Below are 21,208 nucleotides of genomic sequence, written 5' to 3' on the forward strand. Positions count from 1 at the left end.
AACGATGTTATGAACACAATGTGAAGCGGTCGGAGTGTTGCGGTGCACTTTACAATTTTACACCCACCACCTTAAAAGGTTAGTCCACTTTCAAATAAAATTTTCCTGATAATTTACTCACCCCCATGTCATCCAAAATGTTCATGTCCTTCTTTCTTCAGTCGAAAAGAAATTAAGGTTTTTGATGAAAACATTCCAGGATTATTCTCCTTATAGTGGACTTCAATGGCCTCCAAACGGTTGAACGTCAAAATGACAGTTTCAGTGCAGCTTCAAAGGGCTTTAAACGATACCAGACGAGGAATAAGGGTCTTATCTAGCGAAACGATCGGTCATTTAAAAAAAAAATACAACTGTATATGCTTTATAAACACAAATGATTGACTTGCACTTGCTTCCGCTTTTCGTATTCTTCAAAAAGCTTATGCTGTATTTCCGTATTCTTCAAAAAGCTTACGCTGTTATGTCTAACGCCTTTCCTATTCTACTTACGGAAAAAACAAAACTGGCGCCGCAAAGAATACGGAAAGCGGACGCACGTGAAAGTCGATTATTTGTGTTTATAAAGCATATACAGTTATATTTTTTCCGAAAATGACCGATCGTTTCACTAGATAAGACCCTTATTCCTCGTCTGGTATTGTTTAAAGCGCTTTTACTGTAATTGTAATTTTGACCTTCAACCATTTGGAGGCCATTGAAGTCCACTATAAGGAGAATAATCCTGGAATGTTTTCATCAAAAACCTTAATTTCTTTTCGACTGAAGAAAAAAAGACATGAACATCTTGGATGACATGGGGGTGAGTAAATTATCAGGAAAATTTTATTTGAAAGTGGACTAATCTTTTAAGACGAGGAGTACCTGAGGCAGTGGCTAAAGGCGCTAAACTTGAAGTGCCCACCCAAGCGCCCTTATGTGTGTTCGTACCATTTCATGGACGGGAAGCCGACTGACGAACACCCTTACCCCGAGAAATGGCTCGGCTACGATGTTCCAGTAAAGAAATCACACCGGGTGCTGAACAGGTTGTCAGATTCAGGTAAGCTAACTTAGCTAGCCATGTGCTTGTTAGCCTAACGTTAGATTTGTGAAGTCCGTTCTATGAATACATTTGAGATCAGTAACGAGCAGATAACAAAATACAACGAATCTTGCATTATTACCATTGCCACCTATGGTACATATTTACAATAGTATTATGGTATATGACAGTCTTACAATAGCTTACATTATTCCTGTAAGTTGCAGAAATTGCAGATGATAGCAGGCCAGCTAGCTATCTCTCATTCAGATATTGATATTGACCTACATATTAACACTAGAATTAGAGATTGTGTGTATACTGTCTCGGTTTTAATGCATCTCTCTCACACACTGTTCTGTTCAAGAATGGGTGCCATCATATATTAATTCTCATGATGTATTATTACTAATGTAAAAATATGTTTATGGTTATATTATTAACATAGATGCATCGATGAGCGTCAGTGATCAACTGTGAGGATGATCACATCCACATGCCCCTGAACTGTGATGCAGAAACACACTGGGAGGATCCATCTGTCTCTGACCACAACTGCACTTCAAAATCACAACTCAACCTGAAGCCACCTACATCTGATATGAGAACACAATGCGTTGAGCCAGCACCACTGTACATAACTCTGCTGAGAAACAACCACCTTTGTCAGCTCACAGGGTTGACATTGGATGCATTTCATTCAGTCGCCGAACACCTTACCAGTACATACACCAACAGCTTCCAGATACACACTTGGGATCAGCTCCTGATGACTCCGATGAAGCTGCGTCTTAATTTATTGCAGGGTGATCTTGCTGAAAGGTTTGGTGTTTCAAAACCTGGTGTTGTGATAAATTAAAAACTGCAAATTCAGGGTTCCTGGAATACCTTCATCCAGGTGATGAAGTAATTACAGACAGAGGCTTCACCATAATTGATCTCCTCTATGAGAGGAAGGTGAAACTTGTCATTCCAGCATTCACCAAGAGAGGCATGCAACTCTCCGAAGAAGACACCACCAACACTGGGCACATCGCCAATGTATGTGTCCATGTTGAGCGGGTCATATGACTTCAACTTCAAAATCCTTTCTTACAACAATTCCAATTAACCTTACCCCTAAAATTGATCAAATTTAGAGAATTTGCCCGGTGTAACCTTCTAAGCAACATAATTTCTGATGTAGAGGATGAATAAGTGTTGATTTGTAGGTGTGTTCCATGTCTGTCTGTGCTGTGGTTTTGATTTAACTAATCAGTGTAAATAGTGTATGTAGTTATTTTTATAAACCTTTACAATGTGACCAGCTGTTACATATCTGTAAATTATTTTTTTAATCTTTACAACGTGGCCAGATGTTAGCTGTCAGTAATTTCTTATAAAACCATATAATGAGAGCACTGTAGATTCCCCTCTAAACAAACACCCTTACAACTGATTTTATACAACTTATATTAAATTATACATTTTCTAAAACACAAATCACACAGTTATCTCTTGTTTAATAAAACTGATTTAAAATAATTCCAGTCTTCTTCACCTACACCCTCTACATGCTGCTCCATCAACTCCTGACAGTCCCCATAGGTTACCTCTGGCCACTTCTTCGTATCGTCTACCCACGTTAACAATGACAATGGATGGGACAATATGAGACCATCTGATCGTCATATAAAGTTTTCTCTGTGCTCCCAATTTAAAACATTTACGGCATTAATGTTATTTGTCATTTCGCTAAAGTTATAGCTAGCTATCAACAATCTTCTAACCAACCATCCACTGGTTGTCTGACTCTAGGCGTCATCACCCTAGCATCTGACGTCGACGGTTCCAGACTCGATGACGATGATGCTGTGGGGGATCACATAAATAGCTTCAGCTTCATATTTTTATTTCTGGAAAATAGTTTAAATATTTAGGCATAATGCGAATAACGTTAGGTGAAAATAACTTACAACTCTCCAGCTGATCTGCCACATCCCGAAGCAAACTAGACAAGGAATTACTACTTGCCGCCATTTTCTTTGAAAACTCTCATCACCATCGCTTAGCTGGCCTTATGATTCTATGCGTGAGCTCTTAACCAATGATGCACTGAAGCTACAGAAGGACCGCCTTCCTCATTTCCATGTTACACACGGAAAAGTTAAAAGTAAATGAATCAATAAATAAATAAATCTAAAATTAAATGTCAAAATAATATGTAAATATAAAAATAAATAAAAAAGAATGAACTAAAAAATAAAAGTTAAATTTTTTTAAAAAATGTATAAACGCAGAAAATAATAAATTAAGGAGGAAAAATTAAAAAAAAGAATTTTATTAAAAATGACTCATTTATTTTATCAAGTCGTTTATTCATTTATTTCCCTTTTATCACATTTATTTAACTATTTATCTATTTATTTAATTATATATTTATTTATTCATTCCTTTATTCATTTTTAATTTCTGCAGGTTTGGTCCTCCATAAAGGCAGAGCAAAATCCATTTGGATACATAACAACAAGTAAACAAACTTTCTAAACAGAAAACAAAACTGACATGAGAGTCAGAAAAAACAATACAAAAGCTCCAGTTGTTGCCTTGATAACACAACGGTTTACTGATGATGCGAGATGTAAATAACGGCCGCGTTATGGAGGATGATCAGACATAGACATAATAAATGTATTTTCAATGTGATCAGAAAATTGTACAACAGGAACAATACATTGTAATACTTACCTATTTGTGGTAATCAGGTTGTTTATAAGGCATTATGTAACATTAAGAATACCCTTATGATGCATTATATATATAGGCTTCATCTGGTGTTATAATTGTATAATTGCATTGCACTCCTAAAAGTTATAACCACAAATAGGTAAGTATTATTAGAGCCACTGTAGAGTTAGAGCCACTGTCCAACTGATCACATCCAGCCTAGCATGGATCATAGCAGCTATAACCCCCTAGGGTAAACAGAGAAGAAAGAATGTATTGTATTGTAGATATCATTAATGTTCAATAATTAAATGTACAACATAATTCGAGAAAATTATTCTGATTTGAAGAGGAATCAGAAGGCCAAGTCCTGACTGGACAAGAGGAGGAGCCGGGGATGGAGGAGGGTAATTAGCTCCTGAGAAACACAATAGCAGAAATAGAGAAACATAATACTGAAGAACATTATATATAGGGAAGCTGTGATAGGCATCAATTTCCTATAGGTAGATGTGGATCAGCTGAGAGTCAGCTGACTAACATGACCTGCCAGAACTAACACTACGCTTGATTTTGGCAATCCCTAAATTGACCTGGATGACATGAGTGCCATTAAAACGTCTTGGTTACAAAGGTAACCCTTGTTCCCTGAAGGAGGGAACGGAGACATACGTCAGACAGACCGACGAATAGGAATCTCGCTAGAGAGGCCAATCTACTTCGAGTGTAACTACAACGAGCCAATGCACATTGGCATGCAATCATATGCATCAGCTGCTCGCCTCGCAGCGCGGCTATATAATGAGCAGCAGGTGCGTTGCATCTTCAGGTTTTCGCTGAGGAGCCGAACCGGATAGGCGGCAGCATCAGCGGGGTACAGCGACTGTGGCGACGGGACGTACGTCTCCGTTCCCTCTTTCAGGGAACGAGGGTTACCTTTGTAACCGAGACGTTCCCATTCAGTCGGTCACATTCGACGTACGTCGAACAGACCGACGAATAGGAATCCCTTCCAAAGCGCCACCGGAGCTGCCCCCTTCCAGCGCTCTGATGTAAGCCACCTGAACCCCCTTGCCTAAGGACGGTGGAACAGGGCTAACACAGAGAGTGTCGAACACTGATGTTCCCCAAAACCCATTCAGTGAGACTATAGGATAACACTGGGAAACGTACCCTTCTGCTGGGAAAGGAACGCTGCGGAAGCCACATCCTTCCCCGAAGGAGTTATGTGGAGAAGTACATATGGACTAACCCATAGGGCTGTACTACATATGGAAGAACTGGGGTGACTCCAACTCGATGAGAGGTGGGTTCTCCCAGAGGGAAAGACACGGGCTTCGTTTAGGAGCAACCATGGAACTAGACATATGGGATCCGCGTAGGGTCACACATATGGAACCCAGCCTAAATCCGGTTCTCAAGGATGCAACGGAGTAAAGGCCTGGCGCCAGACGCTCCGCCACATCGGCTGCTGAAGGGAGATCGGAGGACTCGACAGGGTCTGCCTTGTAGGGACTCTCTGGAGTAAAAGCGCGTATAAGCGCAGCAAGCCGACACTAAACCGGGGCCTCTCCGTGCCTCAGACCTGAGGTGAGAACACGGGAGGAGACCGGCTCGACACGAAGGCTATAGAACATATTAGGTGTCGCCCAGCCCACAGCTCTACAGATGTCTGTTAGCGAGGCGCCACGAGCCAGCGCCCAGGAAGATGCGACACCTCTCGTGGAGTGCGCATGCAACCTGAGCGGGCAGGGCATGCCCTGAGCTTGGTAAGCCAGGGCGATGGCATCCACTATCCAGTGGGCCATTCTCTGCTTGGAGACAGCCTTTCCCTTCTGCTGGCCTCTGTAACAGACAAAGAGCTGGTCTGAGGTCCTGAAGCTTTGAGTTCTGTCTATGTACAGTCACAAAGCGCGAACTGGACAGAGCAAAGCCAGGGCTGGGTCTGCCTCCTCTGAGGGCAGCGCTTGCAGGCTCACTACCTGATCCCTGAAGGGAGTGGTAGGAACCTTGGGCACATAGCCAGGCCGGGGTCTCAGTACCACATGGCCGTCACCCGGCCCGAACTCTAGGCACGATTCATCGACCGAAAATGACCGCAGGTCCCCTACCCTCTTGATGGAGGTCAATGCAACCAGCAGCAAAGTCTTCATAGACAGAATCTTTAAGTCTGCTGATTGCAAGGGCTCAAAGGGAGCAAACTGAAGTGCTCTCAGCACCAGAGCAAGGTCCCAAGAGGGTATGGAAGGAGGACGAGGAGGATTCAACCGTCTCGCCCCCCTAAGGAACCTGACGACCAGGTCGTGCTGACCAACAGACTTGCCATCTATGTGGTCGTGGTATGCTAAGATAGCAGCAGTATGGACTTTGAGGGTGGAGGGGGACAGCCTACGCTCCAACCCTTGCTGCAAGAAGGAAAGCATGACTCCGATCGAGCATCTTCGGGGGTCTTCTCGACGAGAAGAGCACCACTCGACGAACAGGTTCCACTTCAAGGCGTAAGCCCGTCTCGTAGACGGCGCACGGGCCGAAGTGATGGTGTTAAGTACCTCGGGGGGTAAGTCACCTAGAACCTCCGCGTCCCGTCCAGGGACCAGACATGGAGTTTCCAGAGGTCTGGACGCGGGTGCCACAGAGTGCCCCGTCTCTGAGAAAGAAGGTCCTTCCTCAGAGGAATGGGCCAGGGAGGGGCTGTCGCGAGGAGTGAGAGTTCTGGGAACCAGGTCCGGTTGGGCCAATAGGGCGCAACTAGTAGGACCTGCTCCTCGTCCTCCCTGACTTTGCACAGGGTCTGCGCAAGTAGGCTCACTGGGGGAAACGCATATTTGCAAAGGCCCCGGGGCCAGCTGTGTGCCAGTGCATCTGTTCCGAGTGTTCCCTCGGACAGGGAGTAAAACAACTGGCAATGGGAGGTTTCTGGTTAGGCAAACAGGTCTACCTGAGCCTCTCCGAACTCTCTCCAGATCAGCTGGACCACCTGGGGGTGGAGTCGCCACTCTCCTGGCAGCGCAGCTCGTGATAGCTCGTTGGCCACACGGTTGAGCACACCAGGAACATGAATGGCACGAAGCAACCTCAGATGCTTCTGACTCCAGAGGAGGAGATGGCGGGTGAGTTGCGACATGCGACGGGAGCGTAGCCCACCTTGACGGTTGATGTACACAACGGTCGCAGTGTTGTCCGTATGGACCAGTACATGCTTGCCCCGTGGCGGCCCTTTGAGGCAGCTCAGAGCAAGGCGTACCGCTAGCAACTCGAGGCAGTTGATGCAGATGGGGGCCCGTCCACACCCCTGACACTGCATGCCCGTTGTACGTGGCACCCCAGCCGGTGGCAGAGGCATCTGTGAATACCACAGCATGCCAGGACACTTGCTCTAGGGGCACTCCAGCCCGAAGAAACAAGGGGTCCAACCACGGGCTGAAGGCTTGGCGGCACTCTTGAGTGATTACCACCCGGAACGTGCCGCGTTGCCACGCCCATCTCGGGACTCGGCCGTGAAGCCAGTGTTGAAGCGGTCTCATATGAAGCAGACCAAGCGTGGTTTCTGCCGCTGCAGCTGCCATATGCCCCGGGAGCCTCTGAAAGAATTTCAGTGGAACCCCTGTCCTGCCGTTGAAAGTATTCAGGCAGTTCAACACCGACTGAGCACGTTCCTCTGTGAGGCGTGCCATCTGTTCGACCGAATCCAACTCCATACCGAGAAAAGAGATCCTCTGCACAGGGGAGAATTTGCTCTTTTCCCAGTTGACCTGAAGACCCAACTGGCTGAGGTGTCTGAGCACCAGATCCCTGTGTTCGCACAACTGATCCCAGGACTGTGCTAGAATGAGCCAGTTGTCGAGATAGTTGAGAATGCGAACACCCTGTTCTCTCATGGGAACAAGGGCCCCCTCCACGACTTTCGTGAAGATGCGGGGAGACAGGGCCAGCCCGAAGGATAGGACTCTACTGATATGCTCGACCTTCGAATGCAAACGCAGAAATGGCCTGTGTCGCAGAAGAATCGAGACATGAAAGTACGCGTCCTTCAGGTCGATTGCTGCAAACCAATCCTGGGGACGGATGCACTCGAAAATGCGTTTCTGCATGAGCATTTTGAACGGTAGCTTGTGAAGACTCTGATTCAAAACTCGCAGGTCCAGGATCGGTCGTAACCCACCGCTTTTCTTGGGTACAATGAAGTAGGGACTGTAGAACCCTGACCTCATATCGGCTGGAGGGACCGGCTCTATCGCGTCCTTCGCCAGTAGGACCGCGATATCCGCACGCAAGACATGGGCATCGACAGCCTTCGCTGCAGTGAAGTCCCATCCATCTCCGGGTCGCCCGTCCTAGGGCCTCTTGGACTTGGCCTTGCCACCCTTCTTGCCCCCTTCTGGGGGCGGGCTGGACGGGCTGGGCACCCTGACCGCGACCGGCTCCACGGCGCCGCTTAGATGAAGGCTACTGCTGGGGTGCGGGGGCGGCCGCAGGGGGGCGCCCTCGGCAACAAGCAGCCTGAGGAGCTGCGGGCGGTGGAGGTGCAGCAGCTGACCGCCTTGGCAGGATATGGCTGATGGCCTCAGACTGCTTCTGTACAGCCGAGAACTGCTGGGCGAAGTTCTCGACCGCGTCGCCGAAGAGGCCGGTCTGGGACACGGGGGAATTAAGGAACCTGACTTTGTCGGTATCCCTCATGTCCACTAGACACAGCCAGAGATGGCGTCCCTGGACCTATAATGTGGACATCGCACTCACGACCCACTGACCGCGCCGTGACCTTCGTCGCACAAAGCGCGAGGTCCGTCGCGGCACGAAGTTCCTGGAGAACTTCAGTGCCTTGGCCTGATGGACCTGCAGCAACGCCATAGCGTGCAGGGCAGAGGCGGCTTCCCCACAGCCCTGATAAGCCTTGCTGGTAAGATCCGACAAGTACTTACAGGGAGAGATGGCTCCCCCCGCCAGGTGGAGTTAAGGCACAGTTGCATAGCAACGGCCCGTTCCACAGGGGGTATGCGCGTATAACCCTTAGCTGCCCCGCCATTAAGGTTGGTGAGGGAGGAGGACCCACTGACACAGTTTCAGGCAGTAAAAGGTGCCGTCCACGTGCCAGTGAGCTCTTCATGCACCTCCGGGAAGAAAGGAACTGGAGTGGGGGGCTGAGAACCAGCCCTGGCCACCCCGAGAAACCAATCATCCAGCCTCGAGGGTTCGGGACACAGTGGAGGATTTCACACGAGCCCAACCCTGTTGACGCCCCAGGCAAGCATAACAATCATTTCCGGGTCCGAATCGGGCACAATTGTCACCCCCGAAGGAGGCAGCTGCGCCGAATCATCATCCCCCGAAGTGTCAGGCTCACCCTCCGATGCAGCAATCAACATCCTTTCATCTTGGGGAGCTCCAAAGGATACGGATGGTACACACCTCTGGGGTGGTCCACCGCGCTCCCCCGGCAGCTCTACTGGCTGCAGAGTGCAGGAGGGATGAGGGTTCCTAGGGGGTTGGTTCCCCGAAGGAGGCACGCTCACCGTAATCCTCAGATCACCAGCACCGCTGCCCGAAGCAACCCTCTGAGGAGGATTGCACAAACAAGAAACACACAAGTAGAACGACATCTTTAAAAAGACACAAATCTACTTGTGCAAGCTCTTTTAGGGACTGAACTCTTTTAAGTGCCGAAGCACGCAGGGGAATGGCCGCTGCAGCACAGACAGGGAAAGTGCAGCCTGTCGTGTGCACTCTCTCTTTGAAGCCGCTCTCTTACCAGCTGTCAAAACAGCTTTTCAGCGCTCAACAGCGCACCGTTTACCAGCCGTGAGAACGGCTTTCTTTTGGAGATGTTGCTCAAACATGCAAACAAACAAAAAAAAAGAGAGAGATCGACTCCGCTGCAGTGCTGTCCACCTGCACCAACAAAAGAGCAGTCGAGAAAAAAAGGCTCGTTTTCCGTCACACACTCCGTAGACACCATGAAGGTTCGGCTCTGAAGCGAAAAGCTGAAGATGCAGCGCACCTGCTGCTCATTATATACCTGCGCTGCGAGGCGAGCAGCTGATGCATATGATTGCATGCCAATGTGCATTGGCTCGTTGTAGTTACACTCGAAGTAGATTGGCCTCTCTAGCGAGATTCCTATTCGTCGGTCTGTCCGACGTATGTCGAATGTGACCGACTGAATGGGAACTGTGTACTCATCTCACATGAAATTGAACTGCTAAGTCAAACATATTTGAATCAAACAGAAAAGCCAAACATAAAAGCCTTCCTGATATAAATTACTATTAATTTACAAACCCAATTCCAAAAAAGTTGGGACACTGTACAAATTGTGAATAAAAAAGGAATGCAATAATTTACAAATCTCATAAACTTATATTTTATTCACAATAGAATATAGATAACATATCAAATGTTGAAAGTGTCATGCCAAATATTGGCTCATTTTGGATTTCGTGAGAGCTACACATTCCAAAAAAGTTGGGACAGGTAGCAATAAGAGGCCGGAAAAGTATGTACATATAAGGAACAGCTGGAGGACCAATTTGCAACTTATTAGGTCAATTGGCAACATGATTGGGTTTAATTGGGTATAAAAAGAGCCTCTCAGAGTGGCAGTGTCTCTCAGAAGTCAAGATGGGCAGAGGATCATCAATTCCCCCAATGCTGCGGCGAAAAATAGTGGAGCCCTTAGACGGCACTGCATCACATACAGGAATGCTACTGTAATGGAAATCACAACATGGGCTCAGGAATACTTCCAGAAAACATTGTCGGTGAACACAATCCACCGTGCCATTCACCGTTGCCGGCTAAAACTCTATAGGTCAAAAAAGAAGCCATATCTAAACATGATCCAGAAGCGCAGGCATTTTATCTAGGCCAAGGCTCATTTAAAATGGACTGTGGCAAAGTGGAAAACTGTTCTGTGGTCAGACAAATCAAAATTTGAAGTTCTTTTTGGAAAACTGGGATGCCATGTCATCCGGACTAAAGAGGACAAGGACAACCCAAGTTGTTATCAGCACTCAGTTCAGAAGCCTGCGTCTCTGATGGTATGGGGTTGCATGAGTGCGTGTGGCATGGGCAGCTTACACATCTGGAAAGGCACCATCAATGCTGAAAGGTATATCCAAGTTCTAGAACAACATATGCTCCCATCCAGACGTCGTCTCTTTCAGGAAAGACCTTGCATTTTCCAACATGACAATGCCAGACCACATACTGCATCAATTACAACATCATGGCTGCGTAGAAGAAGGATCCGGGTACTGAAATGGCCAGCCTGCAGTCCAGATCTTTCACCCATAGAAAACATTTGGCGCATCATAAAGAGGAAGATGCGACAAAGAAGACCTAAGACAGTTGAGCAAATAGAAGCCTGTATTAGACAAGAATGGGACAACATTCCTATTCCTAAACTTGAGCAACTTGTCTCCTCAGTCCCCAGACGTTTGCAGACTGTTATAAAAAGAAGAGGGGATGCCACACAGTGGTAAACATGGCCTTGTCCCAACTTTTTTGAGATGTGTTGATGCCATGAAATTTAAAATCAACTTGTTTTCCCTTAAAATGATACATTTTCTCAGTTTAAACATTTGATATGTCATCTATGTTGTATTATGAATAAAATATTGAAATTTGAAACTTCCACATCATTGCATTCCTTTTTTATTCACAATTTGTACAGTATCCCAACTTTTTTGAGGGCAAAACCTTGGATTAACTCATAGATCTCACCATTCGCATTGACAATCTGATCCGGTCTAGGAGACCTAACAGAGAGGTGTCTCACCAATCATTCAGCTCACCTTCTCAAGAACATGAACCCATGCAAGTGGGACATACTCGTCTTTCCTCTCAGGAGAGAGATCATTGTTCAGCTCGGTCAGCTAGGTCATATGAGGGTGTCCTGTCCAACAAGACCCAAACAACACACTTCCACTAAGGTGAGCAAATCTCTTCAGTCCTCCAAATGTCTAAAAGTAACAGTTAAACTAACTCTCAACTAGTATGACATTGAGACGATGGCTCTAATTGGTTCTGGAGCCGCTGGAAATTTCATTGATACCAACTTTGCAAAAACTCATAACTTTCCCCTTGTTCCTTGTGAATCTTACCTGGCAGTGGCAGCATTAGATGGGAGACCTCTAGGTGCTGGACAGATTCAATACATGACCACTGACATCCAACTGACTATCGGCATCATGCACACTGAGACCATCCACTTCTACCTCATCCAAGCACCCTATAACCGAATCATCCTCGGACTCCCATGGCTCCAGCTCCATGAACCACAGATCTCCTGGACAGAGGGTCAAGTCACTCGCTGGTCACCCAAATGCTTCTCTCAACGTCTCCAGGATTCCAAACCCACGTCCCTTGAAACTACCACCGAGAAGGTAGATTCCAATCATCCTGTTGGTCAACAGTCCCTCTGTCTTCCAAGCTTTTATCAATGATGTATTCTGTGACATGCTTGGCAGATGGGTCATAGTATACATGGATGACATTCTGGTCTACTCCAACTCTTTTGAAGAACATGTTAAGCATGTCAGGGCAGTTCTCCAACATCTGATCTCCCATCGCCTATTTGCCAAGGCGGAGAAATGCGAGTTTCATCAAACTTCCACGACATTCCTAGGCTATGTGGGCAGTCCTGATAGAGTAGCTATGGATGATCATAAAGTGCAAGCTGTCTTAACCCTCTGGGGTCTGAGGATTTTTGGGGCCTTGGAGAAGTTTTGACATGCCCTAACATTTGTGCTTTTTTCAGTTGTTCATAAACATATTAATGACAAAAGTGTCATTACACTGTATTCAGCACAAACTAGGCTACAATAATATGTGAGGAACATGTATGTACGTGTTTGTGTTTTTGAAGGAATGACGTTTATGCGTGGTCATTGAAAAAACTTAAGTCACTGAAATAAGGCCAAAAAAAACATATTAAATCTGTGTTCACAAGACTTCTGGGTATTGGGGGTTGTAGATTAGAGTTTTTGCTTCAAAATGATGTAAAAATTTTCCTGCCTACTTGTTCATATAAAACAATAGAGAGATTTAAATTTTCTAAGACATTTTTTGTCAAGAAACACAGTATGCATGGAGGTGTGAATCTTCATGAATAATGCAGTGATTCACACCTGAGAAGACAAAAGATTAGCATAATGAGCTCTTTCAGTCAGGTAGGCTGTGAAAAAACCCTCTGTGATCATGCTAAGAGGATTAATGTCCACTCTTGACAAAAAAAAAACATGATTTTTGTGATCTCATGCATGCACGTATTATTGCACATCATGTGAAGAAAATTCTGTATAGGCCTATGTTAAATTACAGTACCAGTCAAAAGATTGGACACATTTTTTTTAAAAGAAGTCTTAAGTCTCTAACCAAATAATGGTTTTCTATTTTAATATACTTTAAAATATAATGTATTTCTGTGATGCAAAGCGTCTGAACATTCCTACCTCTATGGCATTTCATATAGGCTAATATATTTGTTTTATTATATAGCCTAAATGTTAATGTGCAGTTGACAAACTATACATCATTACAAAGATCTAAGCTTCACATTTTGACTCTTAAAATCTTATATTGACCGTAATTTCTTAATATGCTTAAAAGCATGCACATTTGGAGAAATATTGATGGATTCTCATATGTTTATGTCAATTTTCTATACAGAGCAGTAATATTTATTCAATATTTATTGTCATCACTGTGAGCGCTGGATACTGTGTTTTCAATTCATACTTGCAGCCGGAGGGCGCTCTGTACACCTTTAATCCACAAATATCTCAGTAAAAGAAGAGGCATATCATGTGACATTCCAGGAACTAACAGAGGCTTCCAGAGATTGCTATAACATGCTGATAAACACTTTTCAAGATAATAAGTACACGATTGCGACGATGTATACATGTATTGCCTCAGAATTTGCGTCTGAATAGCATGCTGAATAGCGCTCGCTCCGTGGGCGTGGCCGCATTAGCGGATAATGAGCTGAATCACGGACTTCTGACATGTCTCTTTTCATTCAGATTACATAATCAGAGAATTTTTGTTTTTGATTTGACTTACACGATTTAAAACCTGACATTTCAACGTTTCTTTAGATATAAGTCAAATTTTTTTGTGATTAGTATTTACTAAGTTACAGTTCATTTTCTGAGAACTATCAGATTGGAGGGAGGGAGACGACAGATCACGCATCATGTTAGTTTTCTTTATTTTACAAAAAGCACAACATTTTGTTTTTACTCTGAGTGTACACAAATAAAAGAAGATATTTCACAGATTAAAATGGTGTATAACTGCATGTGCAACATTGATGGAGTATTTTGAGTCTCTTTCATACTGATAAGAAAAAAGCACGGTGGTATCGCCGGCGCGACCAGCCGACCCCTGAGTGTTAAACTGGCCTCGTCCCACAACCATCAAAGAGATGCAGCGAACGTCATGGTAATCCGTCCAAACTCTTCCCCTGTGCTTATTTCTCCTGCAAACTCAATCAAGCAGAACAGAATTATGATGTGGGGAACTGCAGACATTTTTGCAATGAAAACAGCTTTTGAGGAGTGGTGGCATTGGCTAGAGGGAGCCAAATACCCCTTCTTAGTCCTCACTGATCATCGCAGCCTTGAATATCTTCAATCAGCCAAACGACTCAACCACAGACAGGCCAGGTGGGCTCTGTTTTTCACTCGGTTCCAGTTCACTGTGACTTACCGTCCAGGCACCAAGAACACCAAAGCCGATGCACTTTCTCATCAGTTTGAATCCACATATCAGTCCATCAAGCCCAGTTCCATCCTACATTTCACCCTCATTGTTGCACCAGTTCAGTGGGACATTATGACCGAGATCACCGAGACTCAGGGTACCAACCCTATCCCAGCCGAATGTCCCGGCGACAGGATCTTTGTCCCTCTCTCTTTGAGAGACCGAGTCATCCAACAGGTCCATGATCTACCCAGCTCTGGACATCCAGGCATAACTGCAACCACTCAACTCATTTCTAACAAGTTCTGGTGGCCTTCTCTCCGTTCTGACATCATGACTTACATCAAGAACTGTGTAATTTGTAACACCACCAAATCACTCAAACAACTTCCTGCAGGCCTTCTACAACCCCTTCCCGTTCCTCAGAGACCTTGGTCACACATAGCCATCGATTTCATCACAGATCTTCCCAATTCCCGAGGTAATACAACCATTCTCACCGTCGTTGACCGTTTCTCAAAGTCCTGTCGTCTGATTCCACTACCCAAGTTACCTAGCACTCTAGAGACTGCAGAGTTGCTGTGCAGCTTCGTCTTTCGCTTTTACGGTCTGCCTGATGACACAGTCTCAGATAGAGGATCTCAATTCACCTCCCGACTCTGGTCAGCCTTCTTCTTCTGTCTAAATGTTAACATCAGTCTCACCTCAGGTTATCACCCAGAATCCAACAGACAGACGGAACGTCTCAATCAAGAAGTTATCCGTTATCTAAGATCCTATTGTCATCGTAATCAAGCAGACTGGAGTAGGTTTCTATTCTGGGACAAGTATGCACAAAATTCCCTACGCAAGCCATCCACTGGTCTCACCCCCTTTCAGTGTGTGCTCGGTTTTCAGCCACCCCTCTTCCCATGGTCAGGTGAACCCTCAGACTTACCCACCATCAACGACTGGCTCAGAAGAAGTGAAGCCACCTGGAATGAGGCTCACAATCACCTCCAACTTGCTGTCAGGAGACTTAAAGATCAAGCTGATCGCTATAGACATCCCAGTTCAGAGTTCACCCCAGGATCATGGGTCTGGATTTCCACCAGAGACCTCCGGTTAAGACTACCCTGCCGCAAACTCAGTCCCAGGTACGTGGGTCCCTTCAAAATCAATAAACAAATAACTCCTGTTTCTTACCGTTTGGCTTTACCATCCCAGTACCGTATCTCACCCACTTTCCATGTTTCTCTGCGCAAGGCCACTGGTGCTCCGAGAGGGGCGGACAACCTAGAAGAGGCCTGGACCCAGGGACCCCCTTCTCTAATCATTGATGACGAGGAGGCTTATCGGGTCAAAGAGATCCTGGACTCCAGGCGCCGAGGTGGAATTCTATAGTACCTTGTAGACTGGGAGGGGTATGGACCGGAGGAGAGGTCTTGGGTCGCTGCTAAGGACTTTCTAGACTCCACTCTAACTACAGACTTTCACCTGACCCATCCGGATAGACCTGCCCCTCGTCCTCGTGGAAGACCTCGGCGCCATCAGCCTTCTCACGTCAGGAGCCGTTCGCAGGGAGGGGGCTCTGTAATGAATCCGGCCTCTGTGGTTCCCCCCGATCGTCACCAGAGGTCGCCATCACCGGAATACTGACTTTCACTCACACACTCCATTTCCCAGAAGCCCTGTACCTGGCTCTGATCACGAGCCCAGCTGCACCTCATTACCTGAACTATTTAAGAGGCCATTTCACACACACATTTTGCGAAGTCTTGTTTTTGCCCTGGTTGACATTTCTGAGCGTTCTATTTTCTCTTGTTGGATTACTGTGTTTGACCTTAGACTGTTTTCTCTCATGTGGATTATTGCTGCCTACCTCTGACCCTTTGCATTGTTTCATGGACTATTGTTTACTGCCTGCCGGCTGCCTCGACCCTACGCCTGCCTTACTTCTCTGAATACTGTCTTATCTCCATTACCCTGTCTGCTGTTCATCAACCCTGTTTGTACGACTACGATTGTTATTAATAAAAGCTGCAAATGGATCCTCATTCTGTTGACCCCTCATTACAGTAACCTTTTTATTTCTTTTTAAAATTATTTTTATAACTTTCATTTAATCATTTTTATTCTATGATTTTATTGTTATTTTATTATTTTAACTCCTTCGGGTCGGCGGTCGTGCCGGCAATACCACCTCGCTTTTTTTCTTATCAGTGTGAAAGAGACTCAAAATACTCAGCCGAATTTGATCACACATACCAGTGTTATACATCATTCTAAAGTGTTAAGTGTGTACTTTTTTTAGTGTACACTCACAAAAAAAACAAAATGTTGTGCTTTTCGCAAAACAAAGTAAACGAACATGATCTGATGTCTCCCTCTCAGTGAAGTCAATTCTGAAATGCGTTTTAAAATGAACTGAAACTCAGCAAATACTTGCCACGCAGACATGAGAGACATGTCTACATAATGCTTGGAATGTCTACTTTTAAATGAAGTCGAATCAAAAACAAATATTCTCAGTTTATATAATTCATTTGAAACCAAGGAGAGGTTCCTTCTTTTCCTTCTCACTTCATTATCTGTAATGAGCTGAGACCGCCACACCCCCCGCGCCGTTCACATGGTAAATAGTTTAGGTGAACTGTCTGCAGTTCACCTAACACGCTCACACGCCCCTCGGTCAATGCCACAAAAAACATCAGATTCACTGAACGTTCGTCGCGTTTTGAGGATAGCGCGGTACTCCGGTAAAGAGGCCCTTCAGATGATTCTGGACAGTGAGGAAGAATTCACATTTTCTTCGAAGGATAACTGAGATGACGAACGGTTGTATTTCCAACAGAGAATTGACCCTGAGGAAAATAAATGTACGGGGTAAGTTGTTTAGTGTTATATAATTCTTTTTCTGATAATATAAAACTCGTATGAATTTTCACACTATATTGTGCCTATAATGAATACAGATGTAAATGTTTGAAATGCACTAAATACGTGCGGTCTATATGGCCCATCAACAGATACTCGCGGCCTACGGCCAATCAATAGATATTTGTCTGTCCTATGGCCCATCGTCAGCAGATGTATACATACATTGTGTGCCTATACCCACTAATTGCCCATCCGTTTACTTTGGACAATGTATGCTAACAGTGTTTTATTTGTTCAGGAATGTGTCTGCATCAAGCTTGCCTTCACCAGCACAAGCGCACAAGGTCGTTCAGTTCTCAGTGCGATCGAGAATCATACTGAGTAAGTGCACAGACGTAATATTTTACAGATGTAATAGTGTTTACATCGTCATAATACAAAAGTATATGTTCTTGTACGAAAACTGCTGTCTTTATGCATGGCCATTATTGATTGATAATGATAATATTATAATTTCTTTGATTGTGTTATCAACATGAGTAAGTGCACAGTAATATTTTACAGATATAACTGTAAACATCATCTTAATTCAAAACGTATATGTACATGTATGGCATTACAGAAACTGTTGTCTTTGTTGTGCATGGTGATAATCTAAAACTCATGAGTTTTCAGACTATATTTCAGCTAGTTTTGGCTAGCTTTTGACAAAATTGCCTTACAATGTCACTTACAAATGTTTGTGTACATATGCTCAAGTGTAAATGCTTGTAATGTGATACTCTCTAAACATATTCATAATATATTTCACCCAGTATTGGTTAGTTTATCATACACACGGTCTACATCGTCATAATACAAAAGTAAATGTTCTTGTATAACATAACAATAACTGCTGTCTTTGTTATGCATGGCCATAGTGATAGTGTTATCAGCGTGCTCATTTTTTTTTTTTTTTTACACAGATGTGACAATGAAAATTTCCAAACACCTGTTCCAAAGAGATACCAAGAGATACAACAAACACATGGGGGGTGTTAACCTGTCTGATCAGCTGATACAGTACTACACAACACAGCACAAAACCATGAATTGGTACAGAAAGATTTTTCTGCACTTCTTGGACATTGCTTCCACCAACTCTTTCATTTTGCACAAAGAGCTACATGGTAACATGTCCCATAAAGAGTTTATGGAGCAACAGAAATTATTCTAATATGCTGATTTGATACTCAGTTATTATCAATGTTGGAAAGAGTTATAATGGTATATCACTGACTGGAAGCAGGAATCTTTTTCTCCAGTGCAAAGAAACACCAATCACCTTGGAATGCCAAGTAAGTGATGTTCACTTATATCTTTGAACAGGATTTATTTCCAGGTAAAACTGTATACTCAAAATGTGCCCTCATTTATTCTAAATGTGTTTCATTTATATTGTTAACTATATTCTGAATAAACTACCAGAAAAAAAAACTACTTTGTACTTAATTTTCCCTCACATAGCCTTCCTACCTGAAAGAGCTCATTATGCAGGTCATTATGCGGGTCTTTGTCTTCTCAGGTGTGAATCACAGCATTATTCATGAAGATTCACGCCTCCACAAATACTGTCTTTCTTTACAAAAAGTGTCTTACAAAATTTAAATCATTATATTGTTTTATATAAACGGGTAGGCAGGATAATTTTTACATCATTTTGAAACAAAAACTCTAGCCTACAACCTCCAATACCCAGAAGTCTTGTGAACACGTATTTATTATTGGTTTTGTGGCCGTATTTCAGTGACTTAAGTTTTTTGTTTTTTCAATAACCACGCAGAAACATTATTTCCTCAAAAATGCAAACACGTACATCCATTTTTCTCACATATTATTGTAGCAGAGTTTGTGCTGAATACAGCAAAATTACTTGTTGGCCAATACTATAAGTAGCTGAAATAAGCACAAATGTCAGGGCATGTCAAAACATCTCAAGGGCCCCAGAATCACTCAGACCCCTGGGGGTTAATTCATTTTCTACGTAAAGTACTTTGAATTACCTTTCGGTATTAAATGTTTTATAAATAACCTTGCATTAATCTCTTTCTTTGAGGTTCCAAATAATGGTTCAATGGCTCAAATATAACAACACTCACAGACTCACATTCTCACATGCAAAGATGTAACAGTTGTTATTTATTAAATTATTTGTTACTATGTGTTACGTACGCTGTGCTATGTAATTGTAATTTTCAGGTGTGACTTCTGATTGGACGATCAGTCCGTCAATCTGCTGGCGTAAGGGTCTGACATCAGGGATCGTGCCACCCTCCCTCGGGTCGGCGGTCACGCCGGCGATACCACCTCGGTTTTTTTCTTACCAGTGTGAAAGAGACTCAAAATACTCTGTCAATGTTGCACATATAATTAAGAGTTATACACCATTAAAATTTGTGGAATATCTTCTTTTATTTGTGTACACTCAGAGTAAAAACAAAATGATGTGCTTTTTGCAAAATAAAGAAAACTAACATGATGCGTGATCTGTCGTCTCCCTCTGAACGAAGTCCAATCTGATATTCTCAGAAAATGAACTGTAACTTAGTGAATACTAATGACACAAAAATGAGACTTATGTCTAAAAAAACGTTGAAATGTCAGGTTTTAAATTGTGTAAATCACATCGAAAACAAATATTCTGTGTTTATGTAATCTGTATGAAAAGAGACAGATGTCAGACGCCCGTGATTCAGCTCATTATCCGCTAATGCGGCTACGCCCACAGAGCGAGCGCTATTCAGATGCAAATTCTGAGGCAATACATGTATACATCATCTCAATCGTGCATTTATTGTCTTGAAAAGTGTTTATCTGGATGTTAAAGCCATGGTTAGTGATCTCTGGAAGACATGCCGTTAGTTCCTGAATGTCCTGTTCTTCTTTAGAGTAATTTGTGGACTAAAGGTGTACAGAGCGCCCTCCGGCTGCAAGTATGAATTGAAAACACAGTATCCAGCGCTCACAGTGATGACAATAAATATTGAATAAATATTACTCCTCTGTATAGAAAATTGACATAAACATATGAGAATACATCAATATTTCTCCAAATGTGCATGCTTTTAAGCTAAAAGACTATATCAAATGCCACAGAGGTAACATGAATGTTCAGACGCTTTGCATCACAGAAATACATTATATTTTAAAGTATATAATAGAATACCATTATTTTAAATTGTAATAATATTTCACAGTATTGCTGTTTTTTCTGTATGTTTGATATACACCATGATGAGCTTAAGACATGATCACAGAGGGTTTTTTCACAGCCTACCTGACTGAAAGGCCTCATTATTATGCAGGTCATTAGAGGTCTTTATGCGATTCTTTTGTCTTCTCAGGTGTGAATTACCTCATTATTCATGATGATTCACGCCTCCACGAATACTGTGTTTCTAGACAAAAAGTGTCTTACAAAAACTAAATCAATATATTGCTATAAATGAACGAGTATGCAGGATAATTTTTACATCATTTTGAAGCAAAAACTCTAGTCTACAACCTCCAATACCCAGAAGTCTTGTGAACACAGATTTAATATATATTTTTTGGCTTTATTTCATTGACTTAAGTTTTTTGTTTTTTTCAATAACCACGCATAAACGTTATTCCTTCAAAAACACAAACATGTACATACATGTTCCTCCCATATTATGGTAGCCTAGTTTGTGCTGAATACAGTGTAATGACACTTTTTCCATTAATATGTTTATGAACAACTGAAAAAAGCACAAATGTCAGGGCATGTCAAAACTTCTCCAGGGCCCTGAAAATCCTCAGACCCCAGAGGGTTAAAACTTCAATGGCGGCAGCTCGAAAACAGACTCTGGGCTGGGGAGAGAAGGCATGCTCTGTGAGGACGGTTCTCTC

The sequence above is a fragment of the Ctenopharyngodon idella genome, chromosome 4, assembly GCF_019924925.1.
Source record: "Ctenopharyngodon idella isolate HZGC_01 chromosome 4, HZGC01, whole genome shotgun sequence".
Classification (NCBI taxonomy): Eukaryota; Metazoa; Chordata; class Actinopteri; order Cypriniformes; family Xenocyprididae; genus Ctenopharyngodon; species Ctenopharyngodon idella.